Raw genomic sequence first — 14,724 nt, 5'->3', positions numbered from 1 at the left:
GTATTTATGCATGCACCTAGGCTTATGGAGGTGACCGACACCTTGATGCCACTAGCACGTTCCTCTTTAGAGATGGAGATGTAGGTACAGCTGTGATGGTAGATGATAGAAAAACACCTGTTTGTTATTACAGAAAGGATTCTGACTCAGAGCCAGGAAAGTCAGTTGTTTAATCCCAATTGCCACTAAATACGTGATATTAAGCAAGTCATTTTATTTCCCTTGGCCCAAGTTTATTAATCTGTTACAATTGTGTAATGGCATGTGACTTTCATACCTCAGAGTCTTCTCTGAGTATAAAATCAAATAACTTGGGGAAGGTATTTTGGAAAAAAACTTATATATAAATTCTCACAAAAGCACCATACGTTATGAACATTTTCAAAAATACCATCAAAGATGTTGGAAGACCCTTTTCAAGTCTTACTTTTCTTACTTAAAAGTCTTACTTAAAGTCAAGTCTTACTTGACTCATTTTGCTATTACTACTCTTATCATTACTACTCCAATAGTATAGAGGCAGGAAATTTTCTTTATTTGCTTTGATGTTCCAATTTTTTAAAAAAACAACAGCAACTGAAGGGAACTCCTCTTATGTATATGTGGAGCTGTAAAGTCATTGCAAGGAAGTCCCTGTGTTTTTAATCTCAATAATTCACTTTCTTACTAAAGCTCTGAAAGCCTTTCCAAATAGGTTAAACTAATTTAGAGAGTCTGAAGAAAATGTTGAATGTGTAATTCATTCTGATTAATAAATAATCTTTAACTATAGTTAAAGAAAATTTCCTCTTGGATGATAACCTTTGATTACTAAGAGTTTCAAACTTCAAATGCAAGTTTATCACTTTTTTTAGAAAAAGAAATATAGCAGAAACTCTTGCTTTTACTTCAAAGTAATACTACACTAATGGAAAAATAAATTCTACATTGTTCCATTCTCATGTGTTTTTATTGGACCTTAATGGATGTAGAAAATTCTGATTGTGTTACCTTAATCTAATAAAAGACTCTTAGAAGGTAATGGCCATCACAGACCCTGTTTCTCCAGTTGGGTCTTCTCTGATAATTCATCTAGTTGGAATTCTCTGTAATTATATAGCATTTAGATTCTCTTCTCAATGTACTCATTGCTTTTACGTCAATTGCCAGAATTCTTCAGGGCAGAATAAGCTGGGCCTTTATTTCCCTCTACTGCTTCATTGGTAATTGTTTGAAGAGTACTATGAAGATTCTTTTTTAATTCCTCTCACTTTGAAGTAAGCCTTTATAAAGGCAGTCATAATGTGGAAAGCGGAGACTTGTGCTGAGAATGACATTGTTTCATAAAAATGTCAGTGATTATTAATTCATAGAAGATTTGTGAGGCAAGTGGAAAGACCTGATATGCCTCATTTCCTTGACCATATTCATTTTTACCCTGGAATATACATTTTGCTAATTACTATTTAAAATTGCATTTGCCTTTTACCCAGTCACAATCATGTTCATTTTAATTAGTTTAAGTTTGTGGGATGTAAAAATGTTTTCCTATTCATCAAGATGTCACTAAAATAATACCATGCAGAGCCTTGGGCATTCCTGAGAAGGAAGAGTTCTGCATAACAGATTACAGGACACTATCCCAACAACATGTATCTAAGGAGTACAAAAATATACAGCCCAAGAAAAATAACTTATTTCCAAGCCACTTATCACTAAGAATTCAGCAATTCTAAGGAGTAATTACGTTAACCTACACTGCTCTCTAAATTTGCTCAAGTAAACCTCCAGGAACACAGAGCGCTGTTTTAATACAGTACTGCATTAACCCCAAAGACTGTTCAACTGAAGTTATGTTTCTTTCCAGTACCAGATTTTTACAACTTGCTTTCAAATGCTTGGAATGTTCTCTGAGACTCCCATGTGCATCCAAAGGTCAAGGAATTGACATTTCAATATCAGCAACATGACTTCGGAAGCTAGCAGAAAGATAAACACAGTGAGTCACTTGTCCAATCTTGACAAGTAATATGGCTCATGCAATCTGAGGCATCCCAAGTGAAAACAACAGATGTTACTATCTGCTTTGGGTAAGAGACCCTGGCAGGTCATAGCCAGTATAAAGAATGAGCATTTTAAACTCCCTAAAATAGAGCTATCAGGCTAAGAGGATCTAAATCCAGAAATTATAGCCACCCTCAGAATTCATATCGCAAATTCTGTAAACGAACAAAATTAAATGCCAGTCTTTGGAGACATTTTCCGAACGACAGATATTTTTGTGCCAATAAGTGCTGCAATTGAGTTTTAAGTAGATTTGGAGCAAGAATGGAGCTGAAGAATTTTTAATGAAGGCTTTAACAGGGTTTACATTTATAATAATGAAATTTTTTCCCAATCCTTCCTGAAATGTTCATTTAATACACATACATTCACTCAAATACATCTTTCTCAAACAAGACTTCTGAAATAAATTCTAATAAATTTTAAGCTTTCATAGAGTTGACTCATTTATCTGGTTTGATGGCTTACCCAGAGGAGGTGCTCAATTCCTATTTGTTGAATAAATTATGTTTTCAATGTCATTTTCTTTCAAAAAAAAAAAAAAAAGAAAAAAAAAAACAAAAGAGCCCCTGACCCCATGCCTATCCTATTCATGTCAAAACTCTCCTTCAGTCCTGTTTTCCACCACTCTCCCACACTGTTCTGGGACTTATTTCCCTATGGCATTCTTGCTACCAGGATTGCTCTCCCTCTGTCCCTCTGTCTTCTCTGTCCTATTCACCATCAAGTTCCAATTCAAGTCCCACCTTTTCAATAAATTCTTTTCCTACTGCTTAGCCCACAAAGCTGTTTGTATGGTTGTTTCACCCTCAGAGTCCGGCAGTTCTCCTGTAGCTCTTCTCTAGTTGTCAAACCTGTGTTCAATTTGTGATGCAAACAGAGTGCGGCTCCTTCAGAGAGAGTAAGGATCATGTCTCTGCTCCTATTCCCTGCAAGTTCCAGTCTAAAGAATGAATATAGGGGCTGGGCCAGGCGTGGTGGCTCATGCCTGTAATCCCAGCACTTTGGAAGGCCGAGATGGGTGGATCATCTGAGGTCAAGAGTTTGAGACCAGCCTGGCCAACATGGCGAAATCTTGTCTCTAGTAAAAAATATAAAAATTAGCCAGGCGTGGTGGTGTGTGCCAGTAGTCCCCAGCTACTTGGGAGGCCGAGACAGAAGGATCACTTGAACCTGGGAGGTGGAGGTTGCAGTGAGCTGAGATTGCACCACTGCACTCCAACCTGGGTGACAGAGCAAGACCCTGCCTCAAAATAAATAAATAAATAAAAATTTTAAAATAATGAATATAGGATATGATGGGCTCCTAAAGCCTCAGCTAAGAGATTCTCATGGAGTCAGAACAGCCCAGTTAACCTAAGGATTTAGTTCACTGCTATTAATAAATATGGCTCAGTTTTAAGCTCAGATCATGAGAGCTATGCCAGACCCTTTCAAAATGGACTAGGTGTGTGATTTCCTTGTAGAATTCTTGCAAAATTTGAATAATACAGTTGGCTCTCCCTGTCCATGGGTTCTATATCTTTGGATTTAACCAACGGCAGATCAAACATATTCAGAAAACAAAATGGATGGTCGCATCTGTACTGAGTGTGTATAGACTTTTTAAACTTGTCATTATTCCCTAAACAATACAGTAAAACAACTGTTTAGTATTTACATTGTGTAAAGTTTTATAAGGAAGCTACAGATTATTTAAAGTATACAGGAGAATGTGCGTAGTTACGTGCAAATGTTACACTATTTCATATAAACACTTGAGTATTTATGGATTTCATATGGAAGAAGTGGTCCTGGAATCAATTCCCTACAGATACCAAGGGATGACTGTTTATGACCCCAGACCCACAAAACTCAGTTTTTTGAGTAATACAAGTTCTGCATTGATATCAGTCTCTCCTTTTCGTCTTAAATCAGATATGCCAATCTTTGTATTGAGAGAGTGAGTTCAGACTGATGTATAAATATATAATTTATAATTACTGGGAACTTTGTGCAATTCTTTTTAGAGAATGAGTTTTGCATTGTTGAGATCCCCACATTCTATTTCAAATTGTCCTCTGGAGTACCTGTGACCACAATATCATAGCATGAAGAAGCAAGAATTACCTTATTCCTAGTTCTATTTTCCCACAGACTCACTAAACCAAAATTTACAGAGTTTAAAAGTGAGCCAGGTTTCCTAAAACTCAGAAGTTTCTGATAGCAACATCTGTGAAAGAGAGTCAAGTAAGGAAAATAGATCACCATCCTTACAGCAGGGTAAGGATAATTGATAAACACTGGATCAAAAGTGAGCTGAGATCACACCACTGCACTCCAGCCTGGGTGACAGAGTGAGACTCTGTCTCAAAAAAAATAAAATAAAATAAAATAAAAAAATAGAAAGAAACACAAAGGAGAACCAGAAAGAAAGAGTGAGAGAAAAAAGGAAAAGGGAATAAAAGTCAAGAATCATGTATGATCTGAAATAGAAACTAGCTCTAAGGTAACACTTATATAGAAGTCTACATGAAAGCTTTGCATCTCTTCAGCTAATATAGAATGGGATCCAGTCTTCACTACAAACCTGTTACAAAGCTCAAGCTTGCCCAAAATGTTTCAAATACTTATTCATTCAATATATTTTTCTGAGCTACTACTATGTGCCTGGCACTCTTTAAAATATCCATATATCAGTGAACAAGACAAAGTCTTTATTCTCAGGACATTTGTGTTTTCATAAATGGCCGGGATCTAATTTATCAGACAAAATAGTAGTATGCATTAATTGAACAACTACTAAGTTCCAGGCACTTTGTATGTCATATCTGATTCAATCTTCAAAATAACTCTAAGAGGTAGAAATAGTACTGTCCCTTTTTATAGTTGAAGAAACTGAAGTTAAGAAAGAGCTAAATAACTTCCATAGGGTCATACATCAAATAAGAATTTGAGCTTGGATTTGCACCCACATGTCCCTGACTGTTAAGCAGGACAGTCCAAACAGGCTTTAAATACCAGAGCACTAACAAAGTGGTCAAAAATATATTCCACCTCATAGATGTTCTGTGTTGTAGTAAACACTTGAAATTGGGAAAGGTTTGATTCTTGAAATATTAAATTAATTTTACATTAGGAGATTTATTTTGTGTAGCGCTATTAGGATAGCAAATTGCAGGATAATTTTTTTCATATTAAACCCTTTACCAGTTAAACTTAACGTACCTTATGCAGCCTCCTGCAGTATCCTCAATTGTCTGTAAGAATGACATTTTGCTTGCCTACAAAATATAATTTTAAAACATTTCCAAAAATCCTCAAATGAAAAGCATTTTACGGACTGACAAAGACAGCTCAGTATTTTCTTTCCTTTGAGTTCTCTGGCTTCTCTTTCTATTTGGTTCTCACCTTCCACCTTTCCAAAGCATCTGAACCTTGGTCCAGGGAACCCACTAGCTCTGGCAAGTGAGACTCTCGGCAGTGCTAGGGTTCACCACCAAGCCAGCAACTGTGGACGTCATCATTTCAGAAGCTTCCAGAAATGAGTGTGGTTCTGCAGAATGCTAGGATTCTTTTACATGGACAAGGGCTTTGCTGCCTCAGAAGTATTAATGAGAATTTCACAAGGGGGTGAGGGAGGCCAAACCGCAGCTCTTTTTAACTCTCAGCTCCCGGGACCTATTTAAAGTTCCTAGAAACCCTGTGGGAAAATGCAAGACAGAGCAAGTCAGACAATAAGACCTGGTGTAGACCGCAGCATACAGAAAGTTGTACTCAGCATAAGGAAAACAATACACACTGTCTCTGCCCCTGAGGACTTTATATTCTAAAGTGGGAAGGTCAATAATTTTGAAATACCGAAGTCAGTCAATAAACCATACACCTAATTAGAGCTATGCAGCTACAGGAGAAATCTACAATAACTGTGGCATTCTTAGTCCGCAAAGGGCGTTTTCTTGCCAGAAGCAGTACAACATGGTGGTTGGAAAACAACCTTTGGAAGCAGACTGCCTAGGTTAAAATTCTGACCCTGAAACTTTCCAGTCATACAACCTCAGCTGGGTCATATAAACTCTTGTGTCATGATTGTCTTACGTGCAAGATGAGAAAAATAACAGTATTTCCCTCATAGCACCGTTGTGAGAATTAAATGAGTTAACATATATAAAGTACTTGTAATAAGTATTAAGTTAGTTAATATATATAAAGTGCTAGTAACCACGTTTGACTAATGGCAAATGCTATAGGAAGTGCTGCTTCTGTCTGGTAGTATATTCTGTTTGTCTTTAAGACAGTTCTGAAGATTGAGTGAGTCATTTCCCTAGTCTAGTATCAACAATAATAATTTTTTACCAACCTTATGAAGTAGCAACAATTTTAAACCTCATTTGAATATGAAGAAAATAAAACTTAACAAGGTTTAAATAATTTCTCTATGACTTAAATTGCAGATCTGGTCGACTCTTCTGGAATTCATTTTCTATACGATCTCTTGCTTTGTCCCCTCAACCATGAAAGAAGATTAGGAAGAATGTTCTAGCCTTTGAAATGGGACTCGAACTAAAAGAAAGTTGTTAAGTGAGCAGAGAAAGAAGTTAAGCAGATCTCTAAATTTCAAAATCAAAAGGAATTGAAGTACAGGTCTTAGTACAGGTCTTAGAATTCTGTTGCCTCTAAAATTTCTTCAAGCATCTGAAGAACCACACATTGGAAGTTCATGCAGAATATATTTTCCATTCCTAAAGTCCCCTTCACTGATATTTATGACAAGAGAAGGCAAGGTGAATTTGAAAGGCAGAGGTTCTGAGGCCAGAGTTACTAGGATCTGATGTGTTTATCACAAAAATCTAAAAGCTGAAGGAGTTATCAGAAATCAGTTGAGATAGGTTAGAGGGAGAAAAGAGATCTACGTCCTGGGACAGACACCTTGAGCTGCCTAAAAGCAGCAGACAGCTCTTAAAATTGGTGCCCACATCTTTCATCCTCAGTGCAATCTGGTCTTAAAATATCTAGATTTTGAAAAGAACTAGTGCTGCTCCAAGAAGCATCGAGAAAATGCTGAAGTTTTATTCAGTCCTTGGGGGCAGACTGAAAAACTAACAAGATTATTAAAATTGCCTGTGTATCATGCTATGAAAACTTCTACAAGGATGCACAGATGAGCTTCAATTTGGACAATTTTGTTGCTGCATATTAAAGGCCTTTGATTTTAATATCCAATAATGAATAAAACTACTGGTGGGTGTCCTCCTGAGTCATAATGTAATCAGAGGAGAATGACTGAGTCTGCCTCTCATTTCTTTTCACTATTGAATATTTGCTCTCAGCCAGATGTACCTGAGCTGAGAACACAACAATGAATCATCGTATATGTGGTAAAGGAGACCAAAGGGATTTTGTCAGAAGGAAAACAAGAACTAACTAGAGTCAAATAAAAGTGTGGCTTTGACGTTATTGAAATTATTGGACTTTCTAGAAGCAATCAACTCTAGTATCCACAGTCTTCCAAACAAGCCAAAACTTTTCTGCAATAAAATGTAGTTTACTGAGAACTGTCTTCTTTGTTCCCTACCGAATAGCCCAATCCCACCCTGATCTCAGATCACTGTAAAGGCAGAGCTTACCACTAGGTTTTAGCAACACCTACCTTCCCAGGTGCCTGAATGCTAACTACTGATTACCTATGCTAACTAAAGAATTAAAGCTTCTCGGCCGGGCGCGGTGGCTCACGCCTGTAATCCCAGCACTTTGGGAGGCCGAGACGGGCGGATCACGAGGTCAGGAGATCAAGACCATCCTGGCTAACACGGTGAAACCCCGTCTCTACTAAAAAATACAAAAAACTAGCCGGGCGAGGTGGCGGGCGCCTATAGTCCCAGCTACTCGGAGGCTGAGGCAGGAGAATGGCGTGAACCCGGGAGGCGGAGCTTGCAGTGAGCTGAGATCCGGCCACTGCACTCCAGCCTGGGTGACAGAGCGAGACTCCGTCTCAAAAAAAAAAAAAAAAAGAATTAAAGCTTCTCTTCATCTGAAGACATTGTTACCCAAATGTTGAGTAGGGTTTATATGTGCCTTGTTGCCTGTACCTTTCTCACTTGGTAAACTTCATTGTCTTAGCTGAGTTACTTTGAAGTCAAATTCAGGTTACCTTATGTTCCTTCTTGTCCCGAAGTAAAACCATTGTGCGGCCACAATTTTTCACCTTTTCCTCTACCCACATTCTTTTCAGTGTGATTTTTCAGCTCCTTCCTTCAATTAGTAGAGTCTATTTCTCTACCCTATGACTTGATGTGACTACACTTTCGATCTCTTTTTGATATGTGGAAGAAATAAATGTGTAGAATGCCAGGCTAATCCTGGCCATGGACACTTTGGCTTTCTACCTTAATCATGAGAAAAGAACAGACTATTATGCTGGAAGATGAGAGACCACATGGAGCAGAGCTGAGTGTGCTCGGTTGTCCCCTTCAAAGTCTCAGAGAAAGTCTGTCCCACATCAGCAAAGCTACCTAACTGATCTGAAGTTGGCATGCTAGAGTGCCACTGACTAGGAGAACCACTAGCCATCCCAATAACTCTTGGGAAAAAATGATTATTGTTTCAAGCAACTAGATTTGGGGATGATTTGTAACATGGTGCTATCTAATAAATACAACCACCATGTTTTCTACCCAGTTCTCTGTTCTGACATGCATTCTGACATAGCCCCTACCTGAATGTAAGCTGTAATTGTCAGCTCCTGGCATGGTCTGACACTTAGTATTTCTCATAACATAATTACTAAACAAATAATATAATTGAATTCATATTAGTGAGCATTTGGATTGCTTTCTAATTTGAAATCAGATTTAAGTTTATTTTTCTTTTTCTTTTCTCGGTTGTGTCTCTTTTGTATTCTAAATTTGATGTCTTTATTTCTTTTTCACTTTCATTTAGACAGAAATGAACAATAAATTTGAGATATAATAAACTTTATACATTCCTTTGGCAGAATAATTTAGACAGTAGAAGGAACCATATAAAGAGAAAGGAAAATAATCCTAAAGCAAGTGAGAATGGAAAAAGTCTGCCTTGATCTTACGAATATAATAAAATTGTACATCAAATCACAAAAACATTCTTAGAGGTATTATTGCATAATTTTAACATTTTTATGTGATTTCCAGTAGTTGTTACCTGTCCTACATTTTATACATTGTCATATATATTTTTTTTATTTTTCTGGAAACTTCATTCAGAAGTCTAGGCACTAAAAGTAACTGTGAATCTTTTTGATTTGGTGATTTAGTTCTTCTGCTTAGTAGAATTCAGAATATCACTGTATTTTCTTCTGTCTTCTAGCACTTTGAGATTTTCAGCCAAAGGAACCGCTTTTTAAAATAATTAGCAGCAGCACTGATTTACAAAAGTGGATAGACATTGCTCACTGGGGCATAACGTTTTCAGGAGTAAGCATTCTACAAAGGCGAGGGACTTAGGGCAGATAATCACTGATTTTTTTTGCATAATTCTCTTTATGGGTAAAACTCATCAAATTTTATCAATGTTAGCTTTATGCAGCAAAGTAATGAGGACTTTTAGATTACTATTTGCCCTTCTGTACATCTGAAGCAATAAGCACAATGTTGACATCAGAAAGCTGTTATATTCTATGGAGATGGTAGAGATGCTGTTTCCTTGACATAATTGAGGACTCTCTGCTTATTTCCCCTTTCTATGGAGACAGGTGAATTTATCGTCATAACCAGCAGTTCGGAAAGGGCTGTATAAAAAGGAAATAGTCTATGTTCTCCTAATTAGCACATTAGATAGCAGTCATTTAATGCTTGGCACTTGATTGTGTTCCTTGTCTCTTGCAGTAAGCAAACGTTTCCCATCATGGCCTGGCTGTTGATGTAAAGATGCTGTGAAAGCCTTGTTCTTGTCTCCTTCTTTCTCTGCCTCATTAACTGGTTCATTTAAATTGTGGCATCTTCATAAAGTCTAACATTTTAATGTCAAATGTTCCATTATTAAATTAGGCATTAAAAAATAGGAAAGGGAGGGTTGATCGTCACATAATATGTCTCATTTATTTCAATACTTACAGTGATTCCATTTCATTATTTGGTGGTATGCTGGGGCCCATGTACCCCTGCATCCTTACCATCTATTGAAACAACTATACTTTTTAATTCATTCATGTATTCAACACACACTTATTGAGCTCTTTCAATGTTCAAGGCCCTGAAGAGAGACTTTGATAGAAAGAAAGAGAAGTTTTGATCCCTCCTTAAAAAGAGCATGTATCTCCTTCCCTAGGAGAGATCAACCTTAAGAAAATCTTAACAAAGAAAGGTAACACACTAACGTAAAGGATAAAAGACTTGAATAAATATCTGGAAGATTAGGAGTAGACACAGGAAAGGAAAAGTGTATTAGATTCACCATTTCTCGGCTTCAACAACTTGTTAAGTTCTGTATTTGTGTTTTGTGTAGTTTTCTCTAGATTTTTTATATTTGCAATTAAAATATCAATAAAGTAGAAGTATATTGACAATGCTGCAAAGGGGGAGACATAGAAGATAGTTACCAAAAATGACTGGATGTTCTTAGAAAGCTAAGGACAGTTAATTTTTAGAATGACAATTAAACTGGTATCTCATTTCAGTATAAATTAGAATCATACGAAGAGTAGAAGATATTCAAGTATGATTTTATTCTTATCCCCAAAGAATTAAAATCTGACCTCTGTCTAGTGTCATTAATTAGCTTTCTCTCATCTTCCTCTCTAAATGTAATCTATCTACACTAACTTCTTTACATCAATCAAATTAACAGATATGAAATGTTTGATCAATTTGAATAAGCTAGTTTGTTTTACACGGGAATAAGTACATTCTTATTCTGTGTAATTGATTTTTGTTCATCTAAATCTAGGTCTTTATAATATCCATAAAACTTCTATCTGCATAATTTTAATCTATCAAGATTATTTTTTAACTCTTGATTCCATGTCAATTATTCACTCTATAAAGGTATTTTATCACCATTTATTAATTCATTCAATAAATATTAACTGATTCCTTACTATGTGTCAGATGGATATAGCAATAAATGAGACAAACTTTCCTGGCTTCATGAAACTTAATTTATAGGGGAGAAAACAGATAATAAAAAGTAGATAGAGAAGTAGATTATATGTCAAATGGTGATAAGAACCATGTGAACAAATAAAGTAGGATATAGGGGATAGGAAATATAGAGACCTCTAGGCCCTGAGACTGGCCTCAGATTTTGGAAGGCAGGGCAATGAGGTCAGTAGATGTAGCAGAGTGACAGTGAGAGGTAGGAAATGAATATGAAGATATAGAGAGGAACCATGCCCTGTGGAGCCTTTTGGGCCTGGACTTTGGCTTTGACTCTGTATATGGTGGGAAGTCATTAGGGAATATGAGTCAAATTGTGACATAACTTAGCCTACACTTTAAAAGATCACTCTGGTTGCTGTGTTGAAAATAGGTTGAAGAGGTACAACAGTGGAAGTAATCAGATCGGTTGACTATTTCAACAATCCAGGCCAAAGCTGGTGTTGGCTTTGACCAGGTGGTAGCAGTGGAAGTGGTGAGAAGTGGTCAGATTCTGAATATATTTTGAAGGTAGAATCATATAACTTGCTAACTGATTGGACATGAGATATGAAAGAAAGAGAATTCTAAGTTGACTCCATGGTTTGAGGCCTGGGCAACCAGAAGGATGGAGTTAGTGTTCACTGAGATGGGCAAGGCTGCAGGAAGTAACCTTCGGGATGGGAATCAGTAGTTGGGTAATGAACATGTTACATTTGAGATGTCTAACAGACATACACGTGAGGATGTTGAGTAGACAGTGGAATAAATGAGTCAAAGGGGAGTTAGGAGACATTCAGGGTAGAAATAGAAATTGGAAAGTCATAAGCATATTGGTGGTTTTAAAACCAAGACACTGGAAAGAAGCACACAGGAACAAGTGTAGATAAAAAAGAGATGCTATCCCAGTTCAAAGCCCTGGAGAACACAAATGTTGAAAGATCCACAAGCTGAAAAAGAATCAATCAAAAAGACTAAAAAGGAGTAGCCAGTATAGTTGGAGGATATGAGTCACGCTCTCCTATACTTGAGCAGAGCAACTTCCTGTACAAGTTGTTTTAATAAAATATTGAATTAGATTTACTTAAAATATAGAGAATAAATAATGAAAATTCATATAAACCTTTGTGCTTTATTGAATCTTTACTTTGTTTTATGCATACAACCTTGCAGCTAAAGTAAGAACCTCTGTATATCCTTCTAATTCCATTTCTCTCCATCCTCCTTTCTCCCAGAGGTCATCACTCTTTCAAGTTTATGTTTATCATTCTCATGCACGTTTTTCATTTTTTTCAAACTTAAATACATGTAAATACTTAATTGTTGTACTATGTACGTAGGTAAACATTATATATTTTATATATATACATATGTGTGTGTGTGTGTGTGTGTGTATATATATATATATATATTTTTTTTTTTAAGAAAAAGTCTCACTCTGTCACCAGGCTGGAGTGCAGTGGTGCAATCTCAGCTCACTGCAACCTCCGACTCCCAGCTTCAGGCAATTCTCCTGCCTCAGTCTCCCATGTAGCTGGGACTACAGGTGCACGCCACCATGCCCAGTTAATTTTTGTATTTTTAGTAGAGACAGGGTTTCACCATGTTGGCCAGGATGGTCTCGATCTCTTGAGCTCGTGATCTGCCTGCCTCAGCCTTCCAAAGTGCTGGGATTACAGGCGTGAGCCACCGCGCCCAGCCCGCATTATTTTTAATGTGTTATTTTCCAGGTTTTTAAACTTTATGCACAAGCTGTATATTTCCTTTCATACTTTTGGGGTTTTATTTGCCTCGTAGTATATTTTTGATATATTGTGATGTCATTTTAGATCATTTTTGTAATGCTGTACCACATTCCATTATAGGAATGTACCACAGAACAGTTTTCTGAACTTTTTATGCTGGACAATGTGACTGTCTCTAAGTTTTACTGCTTCCAACAATGATGCTACAAACATTCATGTCCTGTTTTTTATGTACCAATGTGTGTAGCTTTCTCTAGCATGCAATCCAGAAGTGGAATTGCTGGTCTTAGGACACATGCATCTTTCATCTTATTAAATGTCCCTAAATTGCTCTAAAATATGGTTGTGCAAATTTACACTGCTACCAGCAGCGTTGGAGAATTCTTTTTGCTGGACTTGCAATTTTTAAATCTGATGGGACAAAAATTTTGGTCCTTTTTAAATCTAATGGTACCAAAATGAGCTCTCATTGTTCTTTTAATATTTATTTTCCTGATTACACATGAAGTTTAATTCAACTCCTCCGACATCTATTGGCATTTTGGGGTTCTTCTTCTGTGAAGGACCTTACCGTATCTTCACCCATTTTGTGATTTTGTTTGTGCTAATGTTTTGCAAATGGGAAAACTCACATTAAATCTTTCTTTTTTCTTGAAAAAGAAAATCTGGCAGTAGTCAGCAACATTTTCATAAGGCAAGAGTTGACAGAAACTCTTGAGCTAGAGCATACAATTTTCAGTTTGTCACAGTCCTGGCCACCGCTTATTGCATGACAACTAGCCTGATAACTTTTTTGTTTATCTACCTGACCCCTAAAGGAATTTGAATGCAGAATTGTTTTCTTAGCACCACCTGAATCAGGTTAGGAATCCAGAATTCATCTGGGTTTCTCTCGAGAGCATTGCTTAACAAAAGGTAAACATTTGCTTAAATTGTTTAAATGGCACACGCGGGGATGTTATCCTAAAATAAATAAATAAATAAACAAACAAAAAATTCAAAACTTAGTTTATTTTACAGACATATCTCTGCTTTAGGTAATTACGAGGCACAGAAATGCAAATTTCTTAACATAAGGGGGTGATTATCTACCTTTTGCCACTAACTACTTCTGCAAATACACTGTAAAATTTACCAAAACTCACTATGGAGTTTCTTTTACAAAGCAAGCTTTCCTAATGCACTTAGAAGACATATTATTATTCAGCCAACATATATTTAACAACCTGCTGTTACAACCCACTTTCTAAAAACATCTACTGCATAAAGAAAATTACATGAATACTTTGTTTGTACAACATTTTCAGCTGATTTAAAAAATTAGTATGTTTATTAGTACCTGCCTCACTGGAAAATTAGAGTGATGGGAACCCTGGCAGAATAACAGAAAACTTAAAAACAAGATGGAGAGGGAAACTGTGAGAGGTTTTGAGTGAAGGTATTCTGGGGGCATTTCTTCACTTATGAGGATCTGGGATGCAAGGCTGATCCAAAGGAAGTGAATTATTTCCCCAGGGTACTATGTCTGCTCTTCTGGTAGCTGCTACCACATAAATATTAATGTCTGTTTCGGATAGCATAGCCTCAACAACTATGCTCACTTCAGGCATGGATAATACAGAAAAATAAGAATATAATACATTATTAATTTCCTAATGTTCTTTAAACAAATAAACTTTAAAATGAAACTACTTAAACTGATTAATTCCTACTTGATTGATGTTATATTATTATTACACAAAGTATGAAAACAAATTAACCTCCTAAGTTCAAACTAAACATTCTTATTACTAATGCTTTTATTCCTTCCACAAATATTTATTGAGCACCTACTATGTGCCAGGAAC

The sequence above is a fragment of the Theropithecus gelada genome, chromosome 3 (assembly GCF_003255815.1).
Source record: "Theropithecus gelada isolate Dixy chromosome 3, Tgel_1.0, whole genome shotgun sequence".
In the NCBI taxonomy this organism is placed as follows: Eukaryota; Metazoa; Chordata; class Mammalia; order Primates; family Cercopithecidae; genus Theropithecus; species Theropithecus gelada.
Note: the sequence above shows the minus strand (reverse complement) of the source record.